At 41.4% G+C, this 26,395-nt stretch overlaps 1 long non-coding RNA gene across 1 annotated transcript in view; it reads right to left on the bottom strand.

The window, feature by feature from the left end:
* LOC136364193 (uncharacterized) overlaps positions 1 to 24,617 on the bottom strand; it is a 133,592-nt gene extending 108,975 nt beyond the window's left edge. Inside the window, exons 1-2 of the long non-coding RNA XR_010744111.1 lie at positions 23,859 to 24,617; positions 21,409 to 21,722 (exon numbers count right to left, since the gene is read on the bottom strand). This is a non-coding gene — a long non-coding RNA (uncharacterized lncRNA). The remainder of the gene's footprint in view (positions 1 to 21,408; positions 21,723 to 23,858) is intronic.
* Between the last annotated feature and the right edge of the window lie 1,778 nt (positions 24,618 to 26,395).

The following is a 26,395-nucleotide window of genomic DNA, read 5'->3' on the forward strand; positions in this document are numbered from 1 at the left end:
GTCTACCCAACCATTTTTGTACAAAAATCACCCAAACCTCGGAATCAACAATTCCTCATCCTGTTTCTCTGCTTAACATTTATTCCTACCCTCATAACAATGTAGACATTTTGCTGTTTAAACATGGAAATATTTCCCTAAAGCGGCAGAAATTGAAACAACATTGCCATTTCTCTGGTTTTGTACCAACAAACCAAAACCACTCAAACACAAAGCTAATGTAAGTAACAAAAATATGGAGTCGCTGGATTTACATGCTACTCAAGGTGAAGCCAGAATAGATAAACCACTCCACCCGTATCTCCATGACAGCACAAACACATTGAATATCTTGACTTCACCCATAGCACCTCAATCCTACACAGAGCCCATTTGCCCTACAGACAATTATATGATCTGTAAGTGCTCTTATTTGTCTGCAGAGATGGTAAAGCCAGGCTCCCAGTAACTCCATCACACAACAAATCCCAAAGGTCCGTGGCTAGCAGTCTGGAAGGGAACAGGGGAAAGGTTTCGTGTGCTATCCGCAGGATTTTGCATTTCAAGGTCTGCACAAATAAAAATCACCAGATCAACCAAACAAGCAGCACACTTGTTTTCTAGGTCCTACAGCTCGAGTTTCAGCAAGGAAACAGACGCTGTGGAACTGGGATCTGCTCTTCTCCAGTCCGCACAGGCACAAGCAGTAGCCCATCTTTGATCTCCCCCAGACGAGCCCCTCGCTGAGCTCCTCCCATCCACTGGGACACAGCACAGCTGTCAGGGACACCACAAAAAGCTGACAACTCCTGCCAGCCCCACTCCCAGTGCAGAGCCTGGCACAGGCCAGCCTGGAGAGCAGCAGCAGCTTTAAGGATCCCCATGCTGCACAGGGGGACAGCCCTCGAGTGCACCCCACAGCCTCCCCAGCAGCCTGGCACCTCCTCTCCTTCACCAGTGCCAACCTAAACTGGTTCAAAAGTAGCTAGCAGATCCCCCAGTTGTACCACGCCTCAAACCATCACACTGTCCTTCTAAAAATAAAAAAGGCTCCTCCTTTTATGGCAGAGCAGGAGGTGACAGCAAGATTCTCGTGGCATGTGGAAAATATACAAAAGGAGAAATTTGTTAAGAAAAGAATTAATTCCTCCTTCAAATGCTAAGCTGAAACATTTTGTCACCTTCTAGAGAGGAATTTTTTTCCATTGCACAAGAACACAAGATTTTTTCCATTGCAATAACAAATTAAGACCATTGCATTTAGAAGCTGTTTCTTAGTTTGGGCTAGGTAAGTCTGTTAGACTGCACTTGGAACCCGAAGTCTGACCTATCTTCTAAACACGTTTAAGAGCCTCTATTTAAAATTACCTATTTTTAACTCAAGTAAATTAATACATTTCTAAATTCTCCAGAAATACTTCTGGTTTTTTTGGTTGGTTTTTTGGGGTTTTTTTTCCTGAATGATATACCAGAGGATCTATTTTATCCTTCATACATATCAAAGAAAGATCTCAGTTTTAAGTGCCACATCCAGCTGTAGAGATGTAAACTTAATTACACCATGTCACAATTTCTAATCTCAGACACACGTCAACATGTAAAGGTTCCACCTAGATACAGACTAATGCTGGAAACAGAGGACAGATTTCATTTCAATTTAAATGGGTTTGCTTGCAAAGTATATTGTTCTTCTTAGACAAGGGAAAGGAATGACAAGTAGAAATACCCTACTAGATTATTTAAACATTAACTGTAAAGTTGAGAAATAAAGCACTGTGTGAATACAAAAAGACAGAGTTTATGATGAAAGTATGACCATTTACAGGGATAGTACACTGATGCATGTGTTAAACACATTAGTCACACACTATGACATGACTACCAAAAATAAACTTCTGATTTGGTCTCCTTTAAAAGTGCATTTTTTATTTATTTATTTTTTAAATATTCACACAAAGGTTCACTGGGTATTTTTAACTGGATGGAGAAATTAATTACAATTCTCTCAAAAAATATAATTTTTGAAAAAACACTGAACCATATCTCTGCATTTCTTCATTGAAGCAAAATTAGAAAAAAATTCTTTCAACTAATCTGTTTCTTAGGAAGCACCACCTTTCAAAATGCAGTCCTGATATCTTTGGATTCAAAAAGACTGTTATCAACAGATTATCCTTTATTCAACACAAGAGGTATCATTCTTTAATATTCACTGAACAAGAAAAGAGCTCTTAATATATCTGATAGCTATGCAATATTCAACTCCCATTTGATACCATGGACAAGACATGATTCATCAGACATGCTTGGTTCTACCTTCATTTCAGCACAGTTAGCAGGTACTGTTTGAACAGGCAGGTCTCTGGATTATTCCCATTTCATCCTTTCAGCATTGCTCCAGTGATCCAGCACACAGCTATCAAGTGCTGACAACTTCTCAGAAGCCCTGTCCTTCCCAGGCTCACCCTGAATGGGAGAGGGCAGCTTGCAACAAAGCCCTCCATCACGTCTCCCTAACAAGAATTTTGGAAACAGCTACTTCTCTCAGGCAGGCCTCCCAACACAGCCTGGAGAACACCATTTGCTCTTGGAGCCAAGCACTGTGGAAAAAGGGCCACTCTTTTGTGGCCACTCCTGGGACTTGCTCTTCCATTTTGGAATCATCAGAGAGGGGGGAGGAAAAAAAAAAAAAGCAAGCAGCACAATAAACAGGTAACTAAATACCTGTGCAAATGATTCCTGGAATTCAACATATTTATTTACAAAGGATCACAGTCTCACAGCTCACACCAAGTAAACTGGGCCCATGGAATTTGCAAAGCACGTGTGCCAGGGGTTGATGTCTATGGGGGCATTGCAAACCCATTCACTCAAAAGAAAGTCTGCCCTACAGAGCACAAAAGGTTTGCCATTCAAAAGCCTGCTTGACAGAAAGTTAACATCAGGCATGCTAACCTCAACACTGCAAAATATAACTAATGCTGAGAAGTTCATGCCAAAGCCAGTATAGTACCCTGCATCAGTCTTTGTATCAGGCAAACACACATCAATCAACCATCACCACTGACAGAAAACTTCCAGCTCTTAATCAGTGTTTGGTTTGGGGGTGCAGTGTGCAATAAAGAAATCCCTGCATCTCCTACAGGAAATCACCGTCACTGGTGCTGCACAACAGAAATCCACCAGCACTATCTTTTTCTTTCCTAATTTGTTACAGATATTCCCCGAGGCCTCCATGGGCAAAATAACTGATTGCTCTTTCTTTCCTGCTGTTTAGGGTTTGGAGAGATGATGCCTATTTTTCTAAACTGACACACACAATTAACGAGAGAGTCTTAAAAGATCCCCTGTGTTGCATCTTGGAAATCACAGTTTCCGTTTATAGCCAAGTATAATTTTCATAATGCAGCGGAGATACCCAAGAACAGGATTTCAGTTTTGCCTTGCATTTCTCTTTACACATCTACAAGCCTCTGGTGACTTAGATCAGTTTCTTACAGTACAGACAGAGTTTCTTCTGCCACTTCTTGAAGAGAGTGCGAGCAGGTGATGGCCCATGCCCTGTCAGTGTTGTTCAATAATTTAATACGGCTAACACAAGATCAATCTGATTCCAGATTCTTTTTAAAAGGTACTTCTTAATTTTTACATAGATGCACCAACCTGTTAGACATAGCTACTGAAGTCTAAACATTATAAATTTAAATCCACAGTGCCTTGAAGCTCAAGTTCACTGAACTTACAAGAGAATTTACACACATTATAATCATCTGTACCATCTCTATGGGGAAAAAAATCACTTCTTGCACCAGCAATTTAACTAAGTCATGCCCACTTTGCTCACAGGGCTCAGTTTTTCCCTATACAACCAAGATGGGTTCTTTGGCAAGGTTTGCAGTTTAGCTCTGGATTATGCAAGAAGAACTAATGACTTCTTTAGCCATACCATTCCTCTGAAACCAGTTCAGAAAGAGCTCTGATCTTCCTGTAACCTTTTAGATCCCAAGTGACTTTCATACCACTTCTTCAAAAGGTTTAACATCTTAATCACAATTCAAATGTCTTTAATCAAAATACTGTCCAGAATGGAGATAGTTAAATTGGTAATACAGGATAGAGGACACTGTCTGGCTGTCTGCTTTTTACCTCTGTGAAGCAGCTCTAGTGGTTGAAGTCCACATATAACCAAACCAAAAGTGTAATTTTTAGTTTTCCTTTCAGAGTAGAACACACAATCTTACTTTTACCTTTCCCGGCCCCTCCCCAGGAATCAATAGAAAACACATCTGCAACTATCAGGTATCACCTGGGTCTGTATGCAATTTACAAACCATACACTGAAAGCTCACACAAAAAACACTTCCAATATCTGTAATATGCATGGGAATGCTCCCTTTTCCTTATGCCTCTCCTCTCAGCTGCTACATCACAGTTCCCATTAATCCCTGAACTCTTCCCTGTCTGTCGAGCTTGTATCCAGGCATGATGACAGCAGCCTCCATCTTAGTGTGCTGTAGCCATACATCTTGCTCAGCTAACAAAGAAATAAGGTGTTTTCAATTGACTTTGGCATAGTGTTAGGACAGCACCACTAGCTATTTCCAAATGCACTTGAAGCATCTAGTTGCTTTCCTTCTCCATCCTCAGGATGTTTTATCTATATGAAAAATTCAGGTGGATTTCATCAAAGAATTATTTTACCTTTTTTTATGTGAAGCTCTCAGAAGCCAAACATATATGGCTGTCAGAGAAATTACTTTCTTTATAAATAAAAATGTAACAGAAAACATGCAAAAAAACACAACCAATTTTTTGCTACAAATACTTCTAAAAATAGCAATGACAAATAAGATGATCTGTTTAAAATCCTTTGTTCCACCAGTGCCTCTAAGTAGCAAAAAATATTCTTTTTTTATTTAATCATATCAGATACAAAAATAAAAAACAGTTTCTGTATTTTTTAGCCAATGATGAGGACAGACTACCTCAACTCTCAAGATTCTTGCACTTGCTATGTGACTCCCAGAGGAATGAGCCCTTCCAGCTCCTCTTTGGTCTGCACTGTCAGCTGAGACAGCTCTGGAAGGGCTAAGGCTTCTCAGCTTTGTCCTGATGAGCGTTTCTTTAACCTCTGAAAAATGTTATCAGCATCTTCAGTGACTACAACATTTAAGTTATAGGTAAAATATTTTTTACATTGAGTAAAAAAAAACAAAACACAAATGTGGAGTGAGAGGATGACATGGCACACCTGGTATTCCCTTTACATAGACAACCATGAATCCTACCAGTAAGGAACAAAGTTTTGTGGCAGCAACAGATTATTTTAATAGATACTTTAATTCTTTGTAGCAGTCCAAAAGGAAACATGGAATGTTATTAATTATCATTATTATGGAATATGACAACAACAAAAACATTAAAGTTGTACTCCTATATAAAAACATATTCTGCAAGAACCTTGCTGGCAGGATAAGGCAAGCAGGAAACAATTACCTTTACTATTACAACAGCAGAGGGGCATTGGAAGAACCAGTTCATAGCAGGTTCAAATCAAACAAAATTAGATTTCTTCACGTGAAGTCCATTGTGGAATTCAGCACCACTGGGTGCAGTGAATACTACCAGTCCTGATTGGTTCCAAAAGTGATGGGAATAAAAATCTCAGATGATGAATAACTACAAAGACACTTTCACTCAGGCAAGCTCAAGACTCACAAGCCATAAATCACTGGAAACTGTGAAAGCACAAATACGAACTCTTCCTGTTCCCACAGTCCTCCTGCAGGGCCCACAACAGCTCAGTGAGGATCTCAAGCACAACAGCCTTGAATCAAACCACTGATACTCACTACAATAAAGCCTGTGAGCTACCAATTACATAGGTTGGAGTTTTTTTGTGCACACACTTGCATTTGAATGTACCACAAAAAATCTAATACATTTATTGTAACTTTTTCCATCCCAGAAAAAAAACTTTCACCAAGTACCATTATTTCTGCCCCTGACTTTTTCCCCCTCCTTACCAATACTGTAAAATCTTTCCTTTTAGAGGTGGGCAAAATACAATTTACATATTCACACCTTCAGATTAGCTGTAGATAAAAATACCAAGGCAAAAAATTATTCTGAGACAATAATAAGCCAATGCAGATATTCACTGAAACTCCCCCATGCAAAGGACATGGAAAGGTAGTAAGAAACTGATAGCTTGCTTCTCCCAGGTACTAAATTTTTGGATTTCATTCAGAGCAAATAAGAGACCATCAAGGATTCCAATTCCAACAATGATATTAAAAAAGTAAAGGAATGGGGGGCACCAAAAAAAAAAAACTAACCAAAACATTTAAAAAAAAAAAAAAAAAGCCCAATCAAACAAGACACATACCCCCCAACTAACCCACACATGGCACACACAGCATCCAGAAATCCTGGTCATAGAGTACACAAGAAACTTACCAGAGTACTCAAACTGAAACTAAAACTCCTGGTATAATGATTAAACAGCTTCCACATAAAAATGATAGACAGTCCTCCCCTGTGTATTACCTCTTACAGCAAATTATCAGAACTGATGGGAAAAAAAAAATAAAATTCCCACCACACAGGCCAAAAAGAAAAATCTCAGAGAGGGATGTAAAATTCTCAGCTCAGATATTCTACAGAGACAGAGCCCCAGATGATATTCCCATTTCAATCGGTACAACTGGTGCAGAGGGAAGGAGGCTCCTTCATGGGACTTCAGTGCCCTGCATTTCAGAAGCATCAGTCACTCCAGGGAGAAAAAGGATCCAACTAGAGAAGCAATACAGGAAAGCCCATGGCAATGCTGAAAGCAAAGCAAATGTTTTTTACCCCTCCCACAATGCATCCAGGGAGAGGATGCCTGTTTTCTCAGAGACATGAAGAAACAGCTATGTCCATTGGAATCCAGCCAGGGATAGGTGCCATTAATTGAGCATGTTTCAATCAAATGATTCACAACTTCATCAAAAGGATTATGATCCCCTGGAGTGGTGTCCACTTTTAACCATTTCCTAGCAAGGCCTTCCTCTACTGTGGCAATACTTTACTCCTCCAGCAGGCAGCCTAAATCCCACCGCAGAGAGACTCCATGCCAAAGCTTCCCCCACAGACACTGGCTTTTTAAAATGACTACATTTGCACTCAGAAATAATAACATACATTGGGTTAGACTTAATGCATCCAGACCTGGACCAGATAACCTCAAGCAAGTAATCAAGCAACCTGCAGTATCACAGCACTCATGAGGACTATTGCCAGATGCTGAGAAGAGCTTATGATGGGGTTACCTGGGATTATCCCATCAGAGTTCTTAGGAAAATGAGATACACTGACCAACTCTCAATTGGATTAAACTGCTGTGGAGGGGTCTGTTTTTCAAACTGCATTCCAAAAATAATAATAATAAAAAAGAACCCAAAACCCTCCCCATACTTCTGAAAACCAAGAACAGAGCAAGAACATTTGCTCCTCCTGCTCCTCTTCCACAAAATCAGAGGTGTGGTCTGAAAGATATTAAAAAAATACTAAAATAGGTCCCACAGAAGAACTGTTTTATGTGGATGATACCCTGGTCCTACTCTCCAGTCCTCAAAGGTCAATATGCAAACTTTAAGAATTCTCTAAAGACCTTGGGCATTCACCCAGATGTGTGAACTTACTGGAACAAATCCCAGGCATTAAGATTAATTGAGTGCTCATAAATCAGGACATGCTTACTCACTGCAGTTTGTAATGACAGTTACAGGTATTAAAACATCTAGGAATTCTACTCCCCAGAGATTATAGGCAATAGTTAAACTTGGACCAAATCAGCCACAAATCACTAATGACTTGGGAAGTGGAAAGTGCACAGACACTCCCTAAACTATTGGACAAAACCAAGAAAATTGCAGCTACCACACAAATAAGCGGTTACGCTCCAGAGAACCCCAGGCCTAATATTCCACTATTATTTTTGTTTAGCCTTCAAATGGGAAACGGGCACACAATTACTTTAAGACAGAGAAAAGGGCTTAGTAAAGCAGCAACACACTACTCCTGTAGCAAATTAAGGCACATAACATAAGCTAATTGAGGACAAAATCCAGCAACTGAGAAAGGTATTTTCCTACCTTCTACACAGAGCTCTCTGCACAGGCTTTTTTACCAAAAGAATCCAAATCCTACCTCATACACATAGGAAGTTAGGTAAGTGCCTGATGTCACATACTGAAATGATTCTGTATCTCCCAGGAGATTCCCAAGTTGGTGAAATCCAGGTGCAAATGAGCAGAAACAGAGCCAGAGATAATATGATAACAGAAAACCAGCTGGAAGGCAACACACCTAAGACATACAGTTGAGAAACCAAAAACACAGAACCATATGTTCTCATACACAAAAACTACTTATCTAATCTGACTACTCTACTAATACTAATTTTCTACTAATACTGATACCTCTCCAATGCATTTATTACATGTATTCAATACAAACCAAAACAATCCCATTTCTTCTCCTAAACAATGAAACAACTCAAAAATCTAGAAAATACTAATAGAGATAGAAATCTCTACAGAAACAGATTTCCTGGGTTAACCAGCTACTTCATAATGAGAACTTCTCATAACCCTTCAGAAATGCAGCACAGGTCTAATGAAGCAAGAATGGAAAAGAAAACTGGCAAAATACTCAATAACTAAAGCCAAATGAGCAATAATGAAACACTAAGAGAAGTCCATACTCAGCCTCCAGTTGCCTTTCTACCAATAAAATCCTACCAATGAAATTATTTTTAGAGTGCTCAGAGGTGCCAAAGAATTTTTAGTACATCTAAGCACTCCCCAATGATCAGAGGCAAGAGAAAATAAGAGCATATATATTGCTACACGTTTTTGGGATAACATGAAAATCAAAGTTAATGAGATCTTGTAGCCTCACTTTTTCTTTAAGCAAGTAACCAACACTGCTGGATTTGCAGTTAGCAAACGACCACTCATTATACTAGAGGAATGACTGTCAGAAGCATCTTTAGGACATGAAATTTTCCTTCACTGTAAACCAAATTCTCATTTTCCCCTTCATTCTGCTCTCTTACCTCCATTCACATTAAACAAAGCAAAAAATAAGACAAAAGGTTTTATAGTGCACTAGAAAAATCTATGTGCAAATGGAAAAAACCTAGGCAATTGACAGAAATCCTCTGAAATGTAAGTGCAACTGAAACAATTTTCCAAAGCTCACTACCTAAAGAACCCTAGAGAACATGTGAATAAAATATCAAAGATAAACACACAAACTTAAGCTCCCCTGCCCCACTCCCTACACTGCAATGCATTCACACACAAACACACATGGGTTTCTCTCTTTGGCTTGGGTTTCCACTTTCTTTTAGTCCCTTGATATATGCCCTAAAAACAACACATGAGCAAAAATAGTGTTTCATGTAACCCAAGTTTTTCTAAAAATCCTTCTTCTCTTAACTGTAATGTATAGAATTATTGTATGTGTCCCATACATTGGCACTTAAATTTTGAGATTTGAAGCATGTAATAAACATAAAACAAAAGCAAACCACCGAACTCTTTTGATATAAAACATTCAACCAGGGCAAGCCAATCACCTGGTGAAGTTTAGGGGTAAGCAAACAAAAAGCATTATAAAAAGCAAAAACAACTTTAAGCTTTCTCTTATTTAACCCACCTATATTTTTCCACATGTTTCATGACATAATCTGTAATATATTATACAGTTTGAGAATTCATGAACATAAGAATCAAAACTACTTTATTTTATTATAGAGGAACATCACTGATCCTCCCACTTTCAAGAAGAGTGACATTAAACTAGCCAACAGAAGTTGCACTAAATTGCTTCAAAACCAGCGAAGATTCCTTTCAGCCTGATACATCTTGCTGACCTGGACCTGACAGACAGCAGTAATTTAGGAAAGTGTAGGTGTTTATTTGCACATCTTGGGTCTATTTTATAGTCCCCAAAACACGTGATGCTTCCTATTACAGCACAGAGAAGCTTCTCTGACAGAAGGCTGGTGAAGCTTAGGACACAGCATTATCCAAAGTGCTAGTAATAACCACCTCTAGTGTAGTTTTTGCTACACTGGTAGGATGACAGACTTCCACAGAGGCACAGTCAAGCCATTTCCTGCATCCACAAAAGCTGGCCAAAGATACCTTAATTTTCCTCAGACCTGTTCTGCTAATTAATATTTTCAAACAAGAAGTAGAAGATATCAAAGATACTGTATTTCTGCTCCAGTTTTAATATACCTTACTGCATACTTCCAAAGATGCACACAATTAAAAAAAATTCCACATATTAAATACAATCCATATTCACAGGAATTTGCATATGGATTTCTAGTTAAAGTTATTATTAATAAGCACAGTGAGATTACCAGCATGTGCATTACCACTCCGCATGCATTAAAGATGCATCTTTGTCTGCCTTTTTCTTCTGCTTATCTACCCTGTTTAGAATGTTAAACTGCTGTGCTATGTAAATGAAAATATTTAATTATGCAAAGCAAAGTGGAAAGGTTTACATTATTATAATTGAGTTAAATTCTTTCTGCTTTAAGCTCAAATACTGAGAACATAGCTGAGCATCTGTTAAGAATTTCAAAGTCTTAAACTGCTGCTTTATAAATTTTAAGAGCTACATGTGAACAATTTGAAGCCTTTTGATGTTAATAAAATTACTGTAATATATTCCATTTTCATGGTTAAAATTAAGGGAAGTCTGAAAGCCTAATGCAAATCCAAGGTGAGAAGCAAATTCAGAAAGAAGTCGCTTGTTTGCTGCAATTTTTCAAGTCTCATGGTAACCAGAATTTGTAATTGCGACCAAATGAATGAACCAATGGCTAAGGAAGCTGAAAGAGAACTGTCTCAAGGAAACATCACCTAAAGAACAACCTGTCCATAGAAAGAGGTCTCCTATAGCAAGAGAAAACCTAATGTTCACAGCTGCATACACAACAGTGATGAACTCACTAGGTCAGGGTGACACACTGAAGAATGTAGTCACTTCAAAGGGATACTAGTCCTGTGTCTTCACCTAACTATGCTGAGACACTCACCAAACACACCTGTGTTATGAGCTGTAAAGCAGGATGTCAAAGAACTGCATATTTTTATTAACAAAATTTCATTAAATCTGCACACTATGAATAATCACCAGATTTGCCTTTTACTGGGGTACAGAAGTACCAGTAGTCCAAAGGAGCTCAGACACATAATTTGAAAGGAGGCAGAAGAACACTCCTGTTCTCCTGCCAGCTCCACCTGCTGCAAAGCTGCCATTTCTCACATCTGAAACACCGAATCTAGCAGGATACTTAATCATTTTAAAGAGCAAACCTAATTTATTTTGATGTTCAGACTGTGAGATGCTAGAACATGCTGGCTGTTTACTTTCCTAAGTAGTGATAACCCTCTTTTCTCTTATCAGCCTCACAATGTTTACTTGGCCACAAAGCTATAGTGATCTGCTGCACAGGGGAACAAACCCAGGTTACAAGAAAATACATCTGGTTCACTAATTTGGAGCTGCCCTATAAAGTTTCAGACACCTTGCCACACACTGAAGTGACTGGCCTTGCTCCTGTGCCATGGAAGGGCTTACAACCTTTAGCAAAGCAAGGTTTAATTTTTTGGGGTTTTTTGTTTTTTTTTTGTTTTTGTTTTTGTTTTTTTTTTTTTACATTAATATTTTAGATGCAAAGCTCTTGACCATGCCTGCCTGTGCTGTTCAAATGAAACTCCACCGACCTTCAAAATCCAACACCTCCTCGTCCAGGCTTCCTCAGACAGAGGAAGCAACAGCATCCTCAAACACTTAATCAATTCCTGGTTGCTATTCACATACTGATGGTTTTAAACAAACAAACAAATGTGGGCAGCAGCTTTTGGCTAGAGGTTTGATCAGACTAATTTGCTTCACCCATCCCATACTCAGCTGAGCAGGATGACAGGAGTCAGTGCAGGCTCACTGCTGCCTTGGCAGCACCACAGCATCACCTCCTCCTAGAGGCTGGGGGCCTATTTTGAAATAGAGTATTACAGAGTCACACTAACCATTCCACAATCACAACTGAAATTTGCTTTCCACTACAGGCCCCTGTGGTTCTAATGCTTCTCTCAGGGCAGAAATGGATGAAGCTACTTAGCTAATTACAAGCATGCATACTTAGCTGTGTTGTTAATATCTAATTACTTGGGCTGCAAATATAAGCAGATTTGAGCTTTTTTTTTTACCACTATTCATGTATGCTTTCTTTGAGTAACCCGATACTGGACAGTTGTGGGTTTTTTAAGGTTAAATTGGTATAAAAGTATCTGGGCCCCAACCCCAGCCAGTATTTCTGCTGGATTTCTCACTTGGCACACGCTACACTTTATACTGACTGCATAATTTGAAGGCTCTGCCTCACTTGCTTATCCCCCACACAGCCTCTCAAGGAAAAACCTCACACCACTGAAGGCATTAAAATGCATTAAGCTGGATAACTGCAAAATGTCATGAGCCCTTACTGACTCCACGGTTTAAGTGTGGGTTTTAATAAAGGTAATATTTCTTCATTGCTAGCCAGTGCAGGATTTGTTACCTACACAATGACTCAACTATGACATCTTTTATGAGTGATATGTTAAACTAATTAACATTAACCTAGCAGAAGAATCAAGCATAAATTAGAAACCACTTTACTTAAAGATACAGAGAGCTTCTATACGGATAATTTTCTCCAAACAAAAGATGCTAACCCTTGAAGTATGAGATTTCCTTTTAAAATTAACTGGTTCAAAATTATTATGCTGCTTTAAAAAAAAAATACAATTTGCACTTATTTCAACATAAAATAGTAAGGCATGTGCAGCTAACATAGCAATTCTAAATCCAAGAACTGAAGAGCCAAGACAGAACAAGAACCTTACAATATCTATAAGAGACATTAAATAGTCTATTATGCTTAATGAATTGTTTGTTCCTCTTCAGCCAGTAACGCCTATAGATTTTGGCAGCTCTGCCACACAGCAACTGTGGCCCTACACCCAAATGCAGGCATCAATTGTTTATGGTAATATTCTTTAGAGTCCACATCGCTCATATTTTAACACTTACTTTTACAACCGGTATATTAAGGAAAAAAATCAACAAATATATATATATATATATATATTGTCCAAGAGATACAGCAATATCCTCCCAGTGAGTGCACCTTGGCTCTCTTTAGAGACACATTAAGTGGCTGTAACTCCCTCAGAAGCTAACTACTATCAAGTATCTCTCTGACAAGCGGTTATTATATTACATTCAACCCCCGCCTCTCCACAGAGATTCTCCTTTTGTTTTTCATAGAAGAAATTGATCTTACCTAAACAGAGCTAGAGATACCCTGTCGGACTTACTGTGTTTTGCAGTGATGGCAGTATATGATCCATAACAAGTTTTTGCCAAGAAGCTAATCCAGGCACTGACCTGAAATAACCAGGTGGTCTTCATATCTATCTTCAGCCTGGGAGCATTCAGAAACAAATTAAGAATAAAGACACCCTGCTCCCCTTCCACCAGTCATGGACATAAACCACTGCACAGGGTGGAAAACCACATATGAATGTGTTAGATGCAAAATGGCTCCTGGCAGCTCCTGGGATGTTTGAACAGCACTGTTCGCACAGAGCAACCAGAAGCCTAAAATATACACTGCTTTAATCCAGCAACTATCACTCAGATACATCATTTCTGATAGAGCAGAGCAACAAACCAGAGAGCTCCCCTCCACTTCTTTTGCAGAAACAATCTACCAGACTACAGGATGCGTGCGAATCCTTATTTTTAATAGTGACATTTTTCAACACCTACAATATGCTCTCCTACAAAGTCATTGGACAGGACCAACACTATAAGTAAATACTCAAGAAATATAACCCTGAGCAGCAATCTCAACAAAATAGTGAATTCTTATTCTGCTTCTTTACTGTCTTATTCTCTCTGATCTGCCATATCTTAACATGCTGGCTTTTGCAACAGAGTTCAGGGGAAAAAAAACTATTTCAACTGCAACACGGAGTCCAAGGTCAAAGTGGCTTATTGATTTCTTTGCATTTGCAAATGCAAAGAAATCAATCTGGGAATGGTTCTGATCTTCCTTTGCAAACATCCTTTCACTTGTCTCAAATAGAGATCCACTAATACCCTGCATGAAGTCCACAAGTAGTATTCCATACATAATTTTGATAGCACTCAAAACAATTACTGCTGAAGATGTTTAAAAAAAATTAAAATAAGCACCACTAACCATTTCAAATATTACACTGCACAGAACTTAAAGCAATGAATTCCACAAAAACCAAGCTACATAGTAGGAACATACATATATAGGTTATACATACATCAAAAATTAAGCCATATTGATTACCAGTTGAAGAAATTAATTTTTTTAAGGTGCTTGTCAAAGGCACATTTCAGCTATGCCTTGGTGCTCTTTGGTTGGTGCCTTTTGGAAGGGTGAAAGGGAGGAGCGAGCAGTATGCCTGGAAGTGTTTTATAACTGATTACAGTGAATTCCTTCTACTGATATTTATCCATTATATGTTATTTAGCTCATCAGACTATGCACACAGGATGGACACATTTTAGGAAACAAACTGTTAATTGGAATAGGACAACATTTCATTTTGAGTATACCCAAAAATCCAAAACAAAGAAGGAAGACAGTATTGAAGACCACCAACAAACGACAACGTGAAGCAAGGTGTGGGAAAGAACAAGATACTGCTCCAAAGAAATAGGGGAAAAGAAAATCACTTTTCTCCTTCATGAAGCTGCCTTAGGCACACCTTTGGTTCTGGACTCCATGGTACACACTCATATATGTTTATATCTAAAATATAAATATGTATGTGTATACACACATAGGTACTCTGGTGTCTGATTTGCTTTTCCAAAAACTCCAGTATCACCACTGAAGTCAACAGCAAATATTATTTGGCTCTATGAAAAATTAACCTGAGTGACTGGGTTTAGACACAACAGCTCAAATTGGTGGCTAAGCAGGAAAAAACGTGCTCTAGATAACCCAAACTGGCTGACAAAAATATTTCAGGTATTGATTTTGAGCTACTACACGCCACAATGAATACAAGGAAAGTGCTAATTATGAGTTTTATTAAATAAGGCATTTAAAATAAACTAGTATCAAACTAACCTTCCATCTAGATGCATTGTGTGGCCCAAGACAAATTTCAGTGGGCAATTAGCAAATTGTTCATTTGTTTCTTTGGGAAGAAGGGGAAACTTCTCTTATTGCTGCCTTTAAAACTTCCTTTTCAGTCCAATTACTAGGTGAACTGCTGTCAGAACACACACCAGGCTATAGATCCCTTCCTGCACTGCCCAAGCACTGGAATTCCTGCAGGGGATATTTATCAAAGCCTGCCATGATCTCTGACACAGATTTTAACTGCATGCAAAAGGAAACCTGTAAAGCCACATAATGCATAGATTTATGGCTATGAAAATAATGTATACAAATCCTGAAGCTGACAGACAACTGTGTGATAAAGAAAAAGCTTTTGGGTTTAGAATTACATTTCTTCCATTCCTTCTTTTTCAAGTGCAATTGCAACTAAAAAAAAAATTTAAAATGCCAAGTACCAAAACCACAAAGTTGTGAACCTGAACCACCCTTCTTTCCAGTGTCTGATTTTCAGTGAGGAGTCATGCCGGTAGGAGATTCACAAGTCCAGTGCAGGAGCTTGAATGAATGAAGCTACTGGCTACATGACATCATAAAACTTCGAATATGGCAAAATTAAGCACCAGAGATGGATGATGAAAAGTGTGCTGCCTTACCTATATTTTTAACAAAAAAGCAAAGCATCTTTTGTAAGGGTAAGAGAGCATCTCTTTCAACGCCTGAAGCCCAAAGCCTTGAAACAACAGCCTGTCCACAAGCAAAACTTAAATTTGTGTTCACACACACCCCAGGAGAGCCCAGTGAAAAGCCCCCTGAGCTACCACTAGCCCAGGTCAGCTCCAGCAGAGCTGAAGCCACATCATACCCAAGTCCAGCAGAGAAGCAACAATTGACAGATGAGGTACAGTACCATAATTACACAAAGTAGCTGACAGGCCTAATTTAATAGCTGGCATGGCAGCACACCACTCTGCATCAAAAGCATCAAGTTGCTAAAAACACCTCAGTGTTTGCTGCATAATCTAGGGTACCTTCTTATGTACCCTGGAGCCAGCACAAATTGCATTATTTTCAGAAGACAGGCACAGATCAATACTAGTACCAACCAAAACCCAATTTTTAAATAGCCTCGCAAAGTTTCACCGCTGAGATAATCTGAAAACAATGTGTGCAACTCCTGAATCACCTACCTAAAGGAATCATTGCCTTGAACAGTGATGGAAAGAGAAACAGAGGATGGTATGTTGTATCCTCAAGTGAAAGTTGCCCTGATTGGGGGAGTAATTTAATGCAAAATGTGCAAAGCTAAAGTTAACTTTGTTTCCTTTCACAGCATTAAGCAGCACAATTTTAGCGCGCACCAAAAAGAAGCCAGTACTACTGGTGTCTGAGATATTTGTAACTTGTGCCACAGCCATTTAAAGATTTCACTCCATTTTCTGATTAGAAATGCTCTGATGGCACAGGCGTCCTGACACATAAATTATGACAAACAACTTCTCATCCATTCCCACAAAATCCACATCTCTTCCCTCTATCCCATCCATCACTAGCGACCAGCCTTTGTTTTCAAAATGTCTCACCACTTCCTTTTCCCACCAATCATCACTGGCTCACAACCAAGCCAGACCCCATCCTTATCAGCCCAGAATACCCACTCCCACTGCCCACTTACTCATTTTATGGCAATCACATGCCTCCTCCTTCCATACCCAGGAGGCTCCCATGCCTGCAAGAAACTCCTTGAAAACATTCATGATTCTACTTCAGCGCTCTCTCTTATCTCTGACAGGGGAGTAATGCTGGCAACCCAGAGCAACGCCACACTCATTGCCCCATGTGGGACTTAAGGCTTTAAAAACAATTTTAAACAAACAAACACAGAAAAGTGACAGAAAACTTTATGCTGGAACCTTTAAGATGTATCAAAATGCAGTTTATTTCATAGAGTTGCAACACTTCTAAATAGAAGGACTGTAGCTTTCGTTTACAAGTAAAAAGAAATGAAATCAACTTTTCAATTTTTAGCAATAGTAGACTCATCTGGACTAGGTAGGAGCTTTTTCTCTTCTTTCTTCTACAGAGTCAAACACAATTTCTTCTCACTAATCTCCAAGGTTCATGGATTTAAATACAGAATCCACACTTACAGTAATCTCATAACCTTTCGGGGGAAGTACTGTCCCTCTCCTCGAAGACCAGAACTAATTTTGCATTAAAATATTCCAAGTCCCCCCAGCTCAACCATTTCCCTCTACCAAACCCAAACACATCTATGCATTTCAATCAAGGAAAGGTCAAGATACCAAGCACAATATGACCCCTACCTCAGGCTTCACAAATAGTTTGGGATAAATTTCATGTTATGACAATGCAAGGAAAAAAAAATAAAAATAGAACCCATTAGTGACTTGAAAAGCCTCTTGCTACATAAAATAAATCCAATCAAGAAACAGAAAACTATTCCAGACACCATATGCCTCTGTCCTGACATTCCTGAGAGCACTTTACAGAAAAAGCAGGTCACATGTTGGAAGCTTTGTTTTCATTATAAGTCCTCATGAAATTATTTCTCAGTCATAACTGTAATATAAGGTGTGGAGGATTGCAATTTGTGTAAACCCACCCCCAGTTTAAAGTGGAAGCTCTCTTTTTCCAGCTTTGGTTGACTTTCTTGTACCTCTCATAAAAATTTGCTCTGACAAGAAAAGAAACAAACTGTACTCCGATGGTTATATCCTTTCTGTAAGAATACTGTACCTCAAGTTGCATAATAAGGTGACACACCAGTGAAAGGAGAAAAATAAAGAAAACATTATATTTGCAATTATGATTTCTGCTATAGTAAGCAATATGATTTCACACATGACATTCAACCAGCCTTGAGCAAAATAAGGAGGGGGAAAAAAACCAGACATAATTATCAATAGCACTTTCTATGGAACCAAAGATACAAAGACAACTCCATTCTAGTAATGCTTCCATCTTCCTTTCTCAGTGAAGATTGTGAAGTGACTATTTACCATGTTCTTCACACTTGCCAATACTCTTTGGACTGCTCAGGAGCCCTTTCAGGGACTAACAATCCTATGGCCAAAAGCTGTCGCCCAAAATTTTACTCAAGAATCAAATTGTGCCTCTAAACCCTGAGGACAGACACTCTGGTGAAGCCTCCAAAGAAGGTTTCTTTGTCCTTCATTGCCAGGAGTAGGGTCTCCCACAGAAGGGGTGAAAGGCAGCAGGAAAGCACCCTTAACTTCTTTTTGCATCAAGAGCCCTCCCTAAGTAGGGCACAGATGGATCTACAGAAATTTCCCTCACTTGGGAATTCTGGAGTTCATGCATCCAGAAAAACACTTCAGCCAAAGGGAAGGAACAGACAAAGAAATAAAGTTCTTACCATATTTTGCTTTCTACCTTCCTAGATGTTAATGAATTGGAAGTTACTCCACATGCCATCTCCCATCTAAAAATCTGGCAGTAATAAAATCTGCCCTGTTCTCCTCTGCTCATTCTTCACAATGCACAACTCCAACAATGCAACTCACCTGCCCACACACAGTACACTGTGAAATTTGCACTCCTTGCAGCCTGCTAAATCACTCTCACAACTCAGGCTAGGTTGGCCTGAAAAACTCTCATGTTTACTCTCACCTAAATTACTGCTACTAAGTTTTGCTCTCACAGAGCAAAACACTTTCTCAAACAACCAATACATCGAAGAACTCCTTAACTGAGAGTACAGTTCAAAAGAGGAATCACTGTTCAAACTGTCTGGATTTGGTTTAATCTGTTTTAGGTGCAAATTCTGCTACCAGATTACAGTTCCATGGTTGGCTTGGGAGGGGGAGCTCAGAACTCCCTCGTCCCCCCAGAAACACACTGCCCTGGTACACCTGCAAGGATTTAATTCACCTTCCAGGACTGACACAAGCAAAGCAAGAAACTGGGAACTTGCAACCAAAGACAAATCACAGAAACAACCTCTTTGCCACACCTCAGGCTCCCATACCCAAAAACCTCCTCTCAAGCAGCAGCCCCTCCCAACCAGCCCCCTCTGAGAGCATCAAGGCTCCTTCCCACCCCCAGTAGGGCAGGTGGTCCCCATCACCCCTCCCCACACTTCTCAGCCTCCATCCAAGCCCTGCTGCACCTGGTCCCTTTGCTAGGACTGCTCCCAGGAGAAAGGTATGGGACCACTCCAGCCAGGGCCCCCAGAAAGCATTTCCCCCATCTCCCTGCAAGCCCCAAAATGGTCTCCTCTCCTACAGCACAGCACACCTTCCAGCTGGGAATGACCACACAGAGCACTTTCTATCTGGCCCTGCTCTTCCTCTCTCTGGAGATCTCACCTCCAAATACGAGAATGATTCTTCGAATTTTGTTGGAAACAGTCCAAAGAAATTTGAAGATGGATAGGTTGTAAATCTTAACAGTTTGTCACAAAGTTCTTAATGTTGGAAATGTTCAAAGTAGAAACAAATACATCTAATAATTTGCCTACTATAACCAGAATTTATTGGCAATGATGAAATTCTATCTACACAAACTCTCAGATTAAGCTAAGAAGTAGTTTCTATATCTTAATTATGAGTAAAAAATCCTCTCAGTTTTCAGTGCTGATGAAAATTAATAGCTTTCATGCAGGTAAATGAAGTGTATTTCTGGGTTCAATTTAGTTTTCCGAAACAGTGTCAAGTGCCTGAGAAGAAACTCAAGTAGAACAAAATCTTCACAGAAACAAAAAAGGATTGCAGTTTTGATTTTCTTTAAATAGAGAAAAATAATAACTGGGCTTCTCTTCCAAGATGACACTAGAGAGCAGCTCTAAATATTTTCACCCACACAATCCATTTATTACTCTTTGTTTTATCTTTCCACAAAAAGCCCAAGACTTTCCATTTTTGAGACTTCAAATTAAAGACTTTCATATGGCTAGCTTCAGTCATGCAAAGTTCAAAAATAGTATAAAGGCAGATCAATATTAAAACCATAAATCTAAATTAACATTAATTGCATCCAGTATGCAACAAAAAGCTTACCCGTGATAACTGAGAAAATTTAGAGTAGGTCTATATTAAAACACAGTGAGAATCAGGAAATTAGAACTGTACTGCTTCTTGTATCTCTGTTTACAACAGGAAAGGATCACAAGTGATTATTCGTTCAGATTTCTGTTTTCCTCTAAAGTAGGCCAGCCAGCTCAGCACTTTTCTTAAGATTATGAATACTTGTCTGCCCTACATATGGTTTAGGCTGAAACCAATCAGCTGAGCTGAAACATGTAGCAAAACCGACTATTTTCATGTCATTCGTTTTCAGCTATGATGAAGAAGTGCACAGGTATAAAAGGATCAGATTTTAAATACTTTTAAAATTTGCTTTCCCATTAGCACAGTTCACTAAGGAGCTCACTGTTCTTCCCACTATTGGATTAACACTTCATCTAGATTCAAGAATAATTTGTTATTCATTAATAACTCTTTAACCACTTGTTTTCTCTGCTAGTTTCCAGTTCATTTTTGTACATAGATTACCTCATTTAGTCAGAAAACTGAGTGCTGAACTGCATCCAGTAGACTTTCACATTACTAGGACATTCAGGATGCAAATACACTCTGCAAGAAGCCTTACATCAGAATTTTAAAAACATACAAAACAAAAGAATTCCTTGAATTTTTAACGAAATATTTTTGTTTGCTCTTTCTCCCCCACATAAACCATCCTTAAGATTTTTGTTTCTATTTGGAGGAAGAGAGGTTAAATAATAAAAGGTTGTTCTCTTGAGTTCAAAATAGAAAAGAGTCACATCTTCAAACAAACTGGGCTATTTGGAAGATCAGAACTGCAGAAAGTACTTTGTTTAAATTGTTTTTAACTTATTTTTCTTAAAAGTTAGGTATTCTCATTTTCTAGAGCTGCTAAGCACTCATAGATTCTATGAAGTCATTACCTTCAAAATATAAGTTAATTACAGAAAAAGAAATCTTTACTATTTGAGGTTTCCTTTTTCATTTAAGATATAAACGTTTTCAAACCATTAGTAAAACATTTTTGTCTGATTAACACCACTCAAAACTCTTGGCAAGTATCAGTAGCAAGGAAAAAAACAAGTCTACAAAGCAAATTTGTTTAAAAAAAAGACAACTCACTTAATAGTTTGATGTATGAGACAGTATTTTTGCACCAGGGGAGAAGCATACCTTTCATCAGCTGCAGAACCTTGGTATCGGATGGCAATATGGCAATATAATCCAAATGGGTCTCAGCAGCCTGTTCCACAATATCCACAAGTTTCAGCTTGGGGCTCTTCCACTTCCCCCCAGAGACCATTAACCATTACTATGAATCCAAACAGCTAAGATGTTAAGCAGCTGTATGGTCCAGTTTGAAGCATGTTGAGCAATCCTGCTTATCCCAAGCCGTATTCCACCATTTGAAGAGTAACGCAATATGGCACCCATCACAGACTGATGTCCTGGCAACCATCCCATTTTCCCAACAGTCATGTTGTGACCTGTTCAAACACGAAGAAGAAGTGTTAGTTCAGCACAGTAACTCTGCCACACCACTCAGAGACTAACATACAAATATAAAGTTACATGCTTCTGAATAATTTCAAGCACAACTTTTTTCACAGAACTAGTCACATCCTAAACTCCAACCTCGTGACGTTTTCAAAGCAGAATGCCATCACCAGGCTTTGAGTGTAGCAGAAGAAGATTTAAGGAAAAGGCTTTCATATATTTCTACAGATTGCACAGTCTTACCGTCCAGAAAGCACTGAAGTGACAGGGAAAAAAGGTAATATAAAGGCTCTTCAACTGCCCTGGCAGGTATTTAAAAACTAATGAAAACAGTAAGTCAATAGAAAAAAAATGCAAGCAGCAAAAACAAAATGCATCAACCCTTTAGAGGGAAACATATGTGATCTTCTCTGCCTCCTTAGCCCTGTTGCAGTGTCTTCCCACAGCACCTCCATCAGCAGACGTGCTGCTTCAGTTGGGACCTAAACTATGTGCACCACTGATGGCATTTGGCCCAGGAAGAAGACAAAGCAGCCAAACCCACATCAGTTTGCTCTGGTAGTCCCTTCTGTGCAATTCCTTCGGAGGTGCAAAAAGCAAATTTGACTTAGGTTGGGAAGGGGCCTATGAGGAATTGAGAGAAAAGTCTGAGTACAGCACACAGGAGGAACAATGACGTGAAGAACAGTGTCGGGTCTGCCAAGATGGAGTGGGGGAAAGGGAAAAGAACAAACTTCACTAAGGACAACAGAGAGGAACTAGAAGCAGCTTTTAGAGACTGGAAGATGCACGTACACAAAGATGAGAAGAAAGGAGAAAGTGAACATTGGTGAACAAGAATTTTTGCTAGGAGCTCTGTCTGTGTAACTGGGTAACGTGGATGTAGGGCAGTCCACAGAAGAATAAGAAAGAACAAGAAAAAGCTTTATGTTTGCTTCAAGTCAGGAGAAATGAGCACTTCTACACATGGAGGAAAGGAAAGGTCTGGCAAAAGGAGTTTTTCATGAGAAATGCAAGTGAGCACAAAGGTAGAAGAGTAAGTGGGAAGAGATTAATGAAGAGGAGAATGAATAACAATAAAAAGTGAAAAAGTAGACTTCATCAACTCTGAAATGGGTAGATCTAAGGAAAGAGAGTGACAATCAGGAAACTGGGACAAGAAAACACAAGAAAGTGGAGTACTAGGATGAAAAAAGAAAAATGGACGTTTATTACGTAGCACAGAAAAAGAGAATGGGAAAATAATGAGGAACTAAATTGATCAAGATAATTAAGAAAAGTACAAAGAGTGCACAAGTAAGTTTTCTGAAGTTGCGATGCCTGCTCTAGAAAGCATGAACCAAAAGGAACGGAACAAACCCCAAGACATTTATGGCATTTCCAAAGGGACGAAGGGAACCGCACTGAAGCCCAGCCGAGGACGGGCCAGCCCGGACTGACCCTTCCCACTCTCCCCTTCGCTACGAGCAATGCATTCGGAAGAACAAAGTCCTCCCTCTGGTCCGGCCCTCTTCTCCGAAAATGATCCTCGGCACTGCTGCGCACCTCGGTTCCCCGGGCTGGTCCCACAGGAGCAGTGCAGTGCCCTCCGTGGTGTCTCGGGCCGGCACACGGCCGAGCCCCCACCCTGCCCTGCCCAGCCCCACGGCCTTCAGCAGCCCCCCACTCGCTGCCCAGGGCCGCCAGGACTCCCTACAATCCCAGCAAGTTTTCCCCGTCTTCAGCTTTCCTCTGTCCCAACTCTTAAAAAACACAGCCCGATCCAGAAAGCCCTCCGAGTCCGGTTCCCTCCCCACCAAAAAAAAAAAAAAAAAAAAAAAAAAAAAAAAAAAAAAAAAAAAAAAAAAAAGGTTAAACCTCTAAAATAAAACAAAGCAGGCACAAGAAGGAGGCAAGACCCCCCCCCGAGTAGTGCCCCCCCCAGCCCGCATTACGGGGGTTCGGGAGGAACGACTGCCTTACCGTCCCCAAAAATACCTGCATGTGCTCCCAAAAGTACAAAGGAAAGGCTGGGCTGGCCCGCAGCCGCCTCCGCTGCGCTCCCAGCCCCGGGCACGGATGGCAGGGCGGAGGGGGGGGCGGCGAGGGAGCCGGGAAAGAACAATAAACCCCAAGTCCAAACGTACCTTCTCCTTTCTCTAAACTGGGAAACCAAATTTCCTTAAAAGCCTACGGCGGAGCTCTTCGCTTTTAAGCGGCGGGAGAGCTCGAAGAAAGTTGAGTAAATCTCTTCGGATAAAGTTGCCGAAGATGAGTTAACCCGGGAGAGGCGAGGGAGAGATGGAGAGTTCATCCGAGTTTCTCCTTTTGTTCAAGTTGCCCGAGCAGACAAAGAGCCGGCAGCGGCGGCAGGTCCCCCGCGCCCCCGCTCCCCCCGCGGTCCGGGCGCCGCCGGGGTCCCGTACTGCCCTCGCCCCCCGCCTCCTCCCACCGCCGCAACTTTCCGTCTGCTCCATCCCTCCTCAGCCCCGAGCCCGGCTCCGGCGCTAAACTTCCCTCGAACTGAACCTCCCAGAAAAAAGAAAACAATTTCATTCAAGGCGGGGGAGTGGGGGGTGGAAAGGGAGAGAACCATCTCTCAAATCATTATTTCCGGTAGATGCACCTCTTTGTTTGGATTCCCCGACTGTCAGTGAGGACAAGCCTCTGGGGATCTGCCTTCGGACAGTTTGATCCGCCGGAATGAGACGGGCAAACGCAGGACGTAAAGAAAAATAACTTTAAAAGAAAGAGAAGGGGCGGGGGGGGAAAGTAAATAGAAAACAATATAAAACTCCGGAGTTGCGAAACGAACCCGTTTTTCATGGACACGGGAAGTACATAAATAAACAACTGAAGGGGAATTTCGGAAAACTGTCGGTTCTCCTCCCCCTCCCCTTCGCACTTTTCCAGAGAACCTAACAAAAAAGCCCCCCGAAACCTCCCGGCCGCGGCTCCGTGCCGCCGCCGCCGGCTCCTGGCATCCCTACCTGTTGCGTAAAGCGCGAAGATGGGGCCGACCGCATCCGTCCCGAAGAAACCAAAGGGGAAGGAGGGGACCGCCCGCACCCCGCGGCCCCTCCACCTGCGCTCCGGCCCCCCAGGGGGACACCCGGCACGGCGCCGCCGGCAGCCCCGGCGCGTCCCCGCGGAGCGCGCGTCCCCCTGCGCGGCCCCGGCGCGGCGGGCGGCCGTCGGGGCGCCCCGGTCCCCGCCGAAAGTTGGGCGGGGCGGGGCCGCCGTGCGCCGCGGCCTCGCACCGGGACAAAAGGAGCGCGGAGCAGCGCTGCAACTCACCTTGGAGGGAGAGGGAGGCTGTAGGGACACCTTCCGCCCCGGTCCTCCTCCTCCTCCTCCTTTCCCGCCCGCCGGCCCCGCGGCGACGGCGGGGCCGTGGGACAGGCTCACGCTGGGCAGCGGGGCGCAATCCCCCGGCTCAGCACCGCCGAGGGTCCGCTCCCCGCCGCTAAACAAAAGCGGGGGGGAGCGGCCCCGCTGTCCTTAACTTTTTGTGCCCGCCGAGCATCCCAGCGGGCCGGCCCCGCGCTCTGGGAGGCCGGGGGAGCGCGGCGGTGCGCCCGGAGCGGGACCCTCACGTCGGGGCAGCGGGCCCGGGGCTGCCGGCGGGGCGGGAGCGCTGCCGGGAGGTGCCGCCGACGGGGAGGGCCACGACACGGACCCGCTGCTCATTGTCCGTCCCAGGGTGTGCCCGTGGCACGGCGGCGGGGAGGGTCCACAGCACGCGTGGGGGTCGGGTGAGTTTGGGCGCTGCGTGTGCACAGTGGGTGCCGGAGGCTCCAGCCCTCAGGACCTTGCCTACCGGGCCTGACAGATGCCCTCAGTGCTGTTTACTTTGTCTTCTTTTCTCTTTTTTGGTTTGTTTGGTCGGTTTTGTGTTGGTTTGGTTGGGGGTTTTGTTTGTTTGTTTGTTGCCTTAGAAGCAAGCGAAACCTTGAAAAACTAGGAAATGGTAGTGAATAGCAGCCCACACCCAGTATGGTAGGGCTAGTTTTTCCATGTCAGATAACCGAGGTGATGTTGAGATGTTGGGGGTTTTTTAGAAGGAAGAAGGGAATGGAAAGAGCACACTATTTAGACTTTGGTTGAGTGGTCCTGTTGACAACTTCCACAGTCCGTGCTCACCTATGACTCTTCCTATTTTCCTTCAGTTTAATGTTCATTTCATGCTAACATCCCCCAACTTGTCCTTCTTCCAGCTCCTTTCCCTCTCCCCATCTTCCCTAGCTTTGAGCCTCATTCAAACCATTTCCTCCTACCCAATGACGTCAGCCTCAAAATTTTGTTCTTCAAAACGTTTTCCAACTCCCCAGCCAGGATCAACCTTTTTACCTTTGTGCCCCAGAGAAACTGCCCCCAGATCTTCCATTGCTGCTTGTGATTTATGTTTAGCATTTTCTTCCTACATTCTGCTGCAATGTACATTGCTGTTGGTTTTCGTTATAGATTTCTGAGATGAAATGATAATACATATCGTTGTATATGATGTGTAGATAATGTCTGGCATGAGAAGTCTTGTAGTCATTCTTAACTATTCACTTTCTTCAGCCCTTCTGCATTGAGTGCTCTGCAGCAGCTATCATAATACTTTTAAAATTACTCCTAAATTAATTTCTAAGCGCTGTTTCTCCTTTCCATCCATTTCTGACTTTTCACAGGTTTTTAT

The sequence above is a fragment of the Sylvia atricapilla genome, chromosome 1 (assembly GCF_009819655.1).
Source record: "Sylvia atricapilla isolate bSylAtr1 chromosome 1, bSylAtr1.pri, whole genome shotgun sequence".
Classification (NCBI taxonomy): domain Eukaryota; kingdom Metazoa; phylum Chordata; class Aves; order Passeriformes; family Sylviidae; genus Sylvia; species Sylvia atricapilla.